Here is a 7921-nt window from a genome sequence, read left to right as displayed (position 1 = left end):
CATCATCAGACTTTATATTATACTCTCACATGATAGTAAAGCTATAAGCTAATTCTTTCAACAGTGGCAATAGATAATATTTGTATCAGAAGTCTCCCAACTTAGGAAGGAGGGGTTTTCTCAGTATTTGTAAGTTTATAGTCAAACTCAGGCTATATTATCTTAAAAATATACATTATTCCAAGGAAAGAGTGAAAATATATTTATAGAGACTATCTGAATGCTAGGGACATTCCTTATTATTCTATATCTGTACTTTTTATTCATTATGAAATGTTTTAATTACAGAACTTATCACAATAGCCTATAACAATTTTGACTAATTACTTTGCTTATTACGTCTGTTTGTAGTGAATTTTTTATATTTTAAGCATATTAAATAATATAAAATTTAAATTAATAGTACAGCATGAGAGTAAATTTTTCATGACTATACTGGGTACTTTGACCTCCAGAAATCAATATTAATTACCCTCAATCATCAGATCGATTTGGTGGCAAGTCTGAGAAACTTTACTGCATAGTTCTCAACATTTTTCTCTGTAAACATAATCTCTCAAATGTGAGTCACTCACAGGAATACCTAGAATTTGATCATTTAAAGGATAGTACAACTAGGTCTTTGTACTGATGGTTAGTGGCAATTTCCCTCTCTAGCTGTAATTCCAAATGATATTCCAGTTCTCAACCACTACCACAGGAAACTTTAATGAATATGCCCTGGTATAAACCCTTTTTAAAAAGCAATTCAGTCATCTAAAATTTATTAAGAGCTTTTTATTTTAAAACATGCTGCCTCTGTAACTCTTAATGGATATTTGATTAATTACTCCCAATTTTCAAATAGTGTTTTTAATTTGCTTGAAATCAGTGCTTCTAAAACTTTAAAGTGCCTACAAATTACCTGGGATCAAAATGTACATTCTGATTCAGTGGATCTAATATGGGGTCTGACATTCTGAATTTCTTGCAAGACCTCTGATGATCAGATATTGATTCAGAAAGCATACTTTTTTTTTTTCAGAAAGCATACTTAGAGTGGCAAAGCTTTAAATGGTTCTCCCCTAACAGTACTCAAGCTTTGAAGCGTACTGCTTCTGTACCTAATATACACTGCACAAAAGTATTAAGTAACCTACTGAACTTTATTTAAAATAAGAAGCCAGTGAACTCCTGAATGGCAGCCTCAGCTTTTCCATAGGTCTTGGCATTGGTATTGAAGGATTCCTAATACCTTTTCTCATAGGTGTTTGAGGCTTTGATTTAGAAGACTGAGCAAGCTGAAGTACTAACCTCTGGATAAGTGAAATATTATTTATCTGTGCATGTTATGTTACAAGGTCCATAAATATTTGCCTTGGATAAATCAGAAAACAAGAATGGAAGCAGACAGATGAGCTGAAAAGCAACTGTAATAATATAGCAGAGAAAGAATGGGAGGCTAATCTAAAGCCATAATAGAAAAATGGGATGGACTTTTGAAAACACATACACACACATGTGCATGTGTATGTGTGTGTGAGAGAGACAGAGACAGAAACGAACAAACTGGTGGAGGTGGGGAAATAGGAACTAGAAAAAAAAAAAAACCTTAAGATTATTCCAGGATTGTTAGTAGTGCTTAGAACCAAGAGGACCTAGTAGGAGAAACAACAGCAAGCACAGAGGATTTTGGAGAAATAAATTGGGCTTTCAGATATTCATGGACCATGTGCATGAACAATGTAGTGTTTTGATTTGTAGTCAGATAAATCTAAGTTCTAGGTTCAAATCCCATTTCTGCCATTTGCTTAGCTTTGTGATCTTAGAATAGTAACGTCTCTGAAACTTCACCTATAAATATTAAAAATGTATAAGCTTATTAATGAAAGTAATGCTACAGCATATATTAAGTACCAGTACAATACTAACAATGATAGTAAAGGCAATTTGCAATCCTAGTCCTCTATACAACTTACATTAACATACACAATTGAACAGTGAATAGTGACATTTTCTTTCCAAAGGTGCTTTCAGAGAAATACTTTTATTTGCAAAGGCTTGAATAAATTGTTTACGATCAAGGCAAAATTTTACACAACAGAAGTAACTCAATTTGAAAAAAAATATTTTCTTTACATAACATGAAATATTTATTTACTAAAACAGGACCTCTCTAAGTGCCCTGCTCTGGGCCAGATGGTAGGCCTGATTCCACAACAGGAAGCATGTGAGTAGATCTGGATGGAACTGCAGAATAAAGAAGCAAAAAAAACATCCAATTCTGAATATCCCTTGCCACAACTATAAGGATTTTGGAAAAGAATGTGGTTTGATGAGGACAGAAATTTAAAAGGGGAAGAAAAAGTCAAAAGAAATGGGGACACTTCACATCTCTTTATATTCGCAGCATTTACTTGTCTTTCACCAGGAAGATTAGAAGAAATGATCTTCCTTAGTGTACATCCAAATTGGGATGTCTTTTCCCAAGCATACACTGCAGTCTGGCTTTAGGAGGATTGCCTGTTCCCATACTCTCCAGAGGGCTGCCTTGGGACTACTTACCGTCTTTTTTTTTTTTTTTCTTTTTTCTTTTTCTTTTTGAAACAGGGTCTCGCTATGCAGGCCGGCCTTGAGCTCAGCTTTTAGCCCAGGCTGGTCTCAAACTCACAACCATCCTCCTGCTTCAGCCTCCCGAGTGCTGGGATTACAGGCGTGTGCCACCACGCTCGGCTTTCTTACCGTCTTTTAACAGAAGAGAACCCCAGATTGCCCTTTTTCTCTCCACAAGAAAAACCTGTGCTTGTAGCACGCACCTGTTTCACTAGAGATGGGCCACATTTTCGAGGGTTAAACCAGGGAAGCTCCTTCTGGACAGAGTTCCTTGGCACGAGGACTTGAAATCTGCACGTGCCCCACCCATAGGTTTGTTTTTGTTTGGGTTTTCTGTTGTTGTTTTGTTTTTTGTTTTTGAGGAACTTTTTGTTTTTTGTCATAGGGCCTTGAGGCTTCATTCTCAAAACATCTTGCCAAGAACCCCTTGTTGGTACATCACCTCCCAACTCTTCCTTTCTGTAAACCTGATTCCTCTTTTGGTGCACCCTTTAACTCGGGAGACCAAAAGGGTAGTAAATAAAGGCAGTACTCATTGCTCACAACAATGTCATGCAAATTACTGACTTCATTCACCTTAGTGCTTAAGTAGTTGTGCACCACTGCCAAGATACAAAGAGGTGAAGGCTGCCCTTCTGGGGTTTGTTTATTAAAGAGCTTAAAGAAAGAAAATTATCCTGATAAATTGCTTAGATTCGAAAAGGAAAATTGGACTAGAGATTTCCTGTGGCTTATTACAATAGTTACACAGAGGCGGCAGTGAGGGAAAGGAGAAGGGCATGGCATGAAGAAATTATGTGTCTTCCGGAGATTTTATGTTCTTTCTCTATGAGCTGAAAGAGCTCAATCTTGACAAGACTTTTGAATTTAGGTAAGGAATTGTAACACTGTCTCTCTGACCTTGAATAAATCTCCTCACTAGTTAGTGCTTTCGTTTATTAACGTGAGAAGTGGCGAAGATCTACTTCACAGACTTCTGTGTGTATTACCTGAGATCCCCTGAGTACTAGACCTAGTTAGCGCTAAATGTTGGTTGCTGCTACTGCTGCTTCCAGGAATGAGTGGTTTCTCTAAAATTCCAGAAACTTTGTGGGTGTCCTTGCTGTAAAACATTGAGGAGCAAGCAAGCAATACCTTTCTACTTAGGATCACTTATTTGACCAACAACAACAACAAACCCTTAAACTTTAGACAGGCAACACACTTAACTGGTGGCGGGACCGGCTTTGAAAGCATCCCCCACCCAGTACTCGCCCCAATGTATTGTGGGAAGTGTAGTCTGGAGCCGTAGTTGCCTGAGTAGAGAAAAGCGGACAGAAAACTACAACTCCCAAAGGGATAACGGAGCGGGGCTATTTCCTAGTCGGGCGGTAGCGCTGTGGGAGGGAATTGGCAACCTCTCTGCCTACGTGGGAGAGAAGAGAGGGTTGGGGGAAGTGTGGAAAACCTGAACCTGAGCCGCTGCAGCCCGAGGAAGATTTGGGGGGAGGAGAAGTAGAGGGAGGAAAACAGGTTGGAGGTGAGGTGAGCAGGGCAAATAAATCGCTGCTATCCGGCGACGCAAAGTTCTTCGCGATGTGGCTGAAGCCTGAGGAAGTGCTTCTGAAAAATGCGCTGAAGCTGTGGCTGATGGAAAGGTCCAACGACTACTTCGTGCTGCAACGGCGTCGAGGCTACGGGGAGGAAGGCGGAGGTGGGCTCACAGGTAAGTCGTGCCAAGCTCCAGTTTCCTCGGGATTGTGTTCACTGTTACTTAAAAGGTGGCAGGGAAAACAGTTACACATCGCCACCCGCCGCCAATCCTAAAACCTGGGCGGAAGGACTGGGGTTCTGCCCCTGCCACCACCGTATTGCCTTTACGGAGTCCTGGGAAAGCAGCACAGGACCAGCAGTTGCTTTTGAGTGGGACAGAGGAAGGGAGGAGGGATTCCTTCTGAGGCCGGGGAAGAATCGGATGGGTACCCCGTCGTTTTGCATGGGGGAGGGGCCTGATGGCGAGTGGTCCAGCTAGACTGGTCGCATTGAGGCGACCAGTTCTCTGTTGTGGACTTAACTTTTTTTCTCTCTCACAAAATCCATACCAATAATCACTACACTGGTGAGTGTTAAGTTTAGGGATGGGGGGATGCAGGAATGTTAAGAAAGAGGCGCCCCAACCAGGTCCTGATAGGCTTTAAATAAGAAATTGAGTCAAGAGATCGTGGTGTCCGGTAAGATGGAAGAGTGGGGCTCTGAGTTGCTGACCTGTCCTAATTTAGCATCTTTACTCTGTGTCCAAGTTTTCACTCCCAGGGATAGCCTCTCAGACTGCGTCTAACGTCCTGATACGTTTCTCTCTTGAGTGTTTGGCATTGCGCCTTCTTTCAAAGCCACGATTTAACCAAACCAATTAACAAACGGAAATCCAACTTTTCCTGTCTAGCCCACTCTGCCCCATACTTAGATTTAAAAATAAGGAACTCTTTCTTGTCCAAGTGTCTAAACTCTCCAAAGAACGTAATTTTCAAATCGCCCTTCATAAACAGGGGCATTCAAACTTTTAAAGGTTAGGGAGACAAAAGTTCTTTTTCATGATAATTTCTGGTTTGGCATTCAGTCCGTGAACTGGTGAATCAGGCTTCTTTTAGGCCTTGTAATAATGTAAGGGAAAAGGGAAGACCCCCAAAACCCGCATTTCAGTTCTCTTCTTATCTCTTAATTGTTTTATGTCATTTGTCAAATTCTTTCATTTACTCAACCTTAAGTGATTACTCTGTGCTACAGAAATTTTTGGACAATAAAATAATGAAATTCTGTTTCCTGCCTGTAAAGTGCTCGTAATCTGGCTAGGGAGAGGAGGGTGGAACAGGGGAAGGGGAAGACTCACTAGTAAACCAGGCAGATTACAATTAGAAGCAGAGTTGAGATTGATCCTTCCTCTGTAAACCCGTGCCCATCTCTGAGAGTTGAGAGGATACATGAAAGATAATAGGCATGAATCAATGTATATTACGGTGGTGATAAACATACGCTGTTACTCACTTTTTTCAAACCACCTCCAAGGTGGAGAGAATTCTGAGGTTCTACAGGATTTTTTTTAATCTCACAAGACATACGTATCTCATCCAACCTCTAACAGGATCCTTTTGAAAATATACCAGCAAAAATTTCCCCTAGAAACTTGACATTTTTGTCATTTTCTGATTCTTAAAAACTACAAGTGTTGTTTTGCAGAACAATTTCCATTTAATAGATGCAGATATTTACTAGGTTAAAATTGGAAAATCAGTGTTCACAGTCATCTAAATTATCCGTTTCAGTCCATGGAGAATAGGACACGATATATGCACTATTTAAAATAGGTCTTCTAGCCAGCCCTGTGTTACAGCCTCAGAGGTAGTCTTCTAATATATTTTGATTCCCCATAATTTTACCTTTTACTGGTACTTCTGCCTACATTTAACAAAGAAGTGTATTTTAGTTCATATAACTGTGTTCTCGAAAAATAATAGGTAAATCAATGAGAATCAAGTCACTGTAATGTAGTATTTAGTGGTATTTTTCTTGTTGCAAGCTTCCTTTATACATACAATCATTATTTTCTGTGCTTAATTGTTTTCATTTGTAGTGCTTTCTTAAATCATGGACCAGTTATAACCATTTTTTTTTTCTCCATCTCACCCACCCTTTTTTTAGTTCCCTATTTCTAGAATGAGAAAATTTGAAGAAATAAACCAAGATTTCTACCACACATGTATGTTGTGACTAGTGATGGGTCTGTTGACGTAGTGGTCTTTTTGTATCTCCATGATTGTTTTACGTAAGGTATTAACAACATGCTTGAAATTAAACCAAATGGATCAGAAAATAGCAAAGTGATATTTTTAAAGTTTGTTTTTGGTCCAGAGCAAAAGTGTGTGCTCATTTTTATGACTGCTCAACTAATGTATTTTTACTTAAAATTGTGACACCAAGAGCTTGAGTCCACACTTGGATTAGTACTTACAAGAACTTACACTGTGCCAGTGTAAGCTTGCCTTTGTCCATTTTGTTTGCTAAAATAAGTGCGATGTGCTATCCCTTTATAAAATAACTTTATACAGTATGTGTAATGAGAAAACAGATAATGACCATGGAAATGTTAATGGTTATACTTTATAATTTCATTTCTTTGCCATGAAATAATTGGCAATAACCACCAGCAATATAATGACGTTAGGTATGAACTTGACTTAGTTGACTGCACTTCTTTTTCTAACAGTGCAATAAAAACAGCAGAGAACTCTGGGGTGGTTATAATGAGACTAATTTGGAAGTAAGAATTCTGAGATTCCTTTTCTAAATTTTTGAAACACTTCTACTGGGTAGATTACTGACCATTTACTTAACTTTATCTTGCTTAATTGTCCTGGCACACAGCAGAATGGAATTTTTTGTGGAAATTTTTGTTACATATAAGGTGGTTTTTCAGATAGAGTGATTTTCTTTCATTTAGAGAAGTGATTCACCCTTTTTTATTTTCATAGTTAACTCACATTAGCCCTTGCTTCTCCTGGTTGATAAAGGAAATAGGTTTTCTATGCTACCTAAATATAGCACTTGATTGTATATAATTTAAAATAGTATATGCATATTTGGCTTATTCAACACAAATCAACAGTTTGCTCTGTTTGGCAGATGGTAACCACTACATGAGCTACATTCTATTAAGTACCCTAGTGGGTAGGACTTAGAAAGACCTGCTAATAGGGAAGCTTTAACTTAGGAGGTTTGTTACATAAATTTTACTTTAGAATTTTGCATGTTTGAATAATGTAAACAGGTTCGTGGATGGTGGATTGATAATCACCCACAGTAGACCTTTTTCTGTAGTGTACAACAAAACTAGGAAATAAAACTTACTAAATTGGAGGATTTATAGATATTATTTCCTTATCTCCTCTTTCATCTTGGTAGTATTTGAAATTAAATCATCTATAAAAAACTAGAATGTGGCATTTGAAATAAGCTATTCATTTTCTGATATTTATATAGACTTTACAAACCACTGTGTAGATAATTTGTCATTAATACATATATATATTAAACAATAAGGTAGCCTTCTTAAAAAAAAACCTCTTAATAGAGGGTATGGTGGTGCACACCTCTAATTCCAGCACTCAGGAGGTGAGGCTCAAGTATCACCATGGGTTCAAGGTCAACCTGGGCAGCATAATGAGTTCAAGGAGAGATCCTGTCTCAAAGAAATGAAACTAAACTACAAAGTAAGACTTTGTCTCAAAAAACCAATAAATAAATACAGTCATTCCTCACTATATCGTGGTTTACTTATTGCAGCTTCACTATATCA

The sequence above is a fragment of the Chinchilla lanigera genome, unplaced genomic scaffold (assembly GCF_000276665.1).
Source record: "Chinchilla lanigera isolate Chin_1 unplaced genomic scaffold, ChiLan1.0 scaffold00089, whole genome shotgun sequence".
Taxonomy (NCBI): Eukaryota; Metazoa; Chordata; class Mammalia; order Rodentia; family Chinchillidae; genus Chinchilla; species Chinchilla lanigera.
This window is presented reverse-complemented; position numbering follows the sequence as displayed.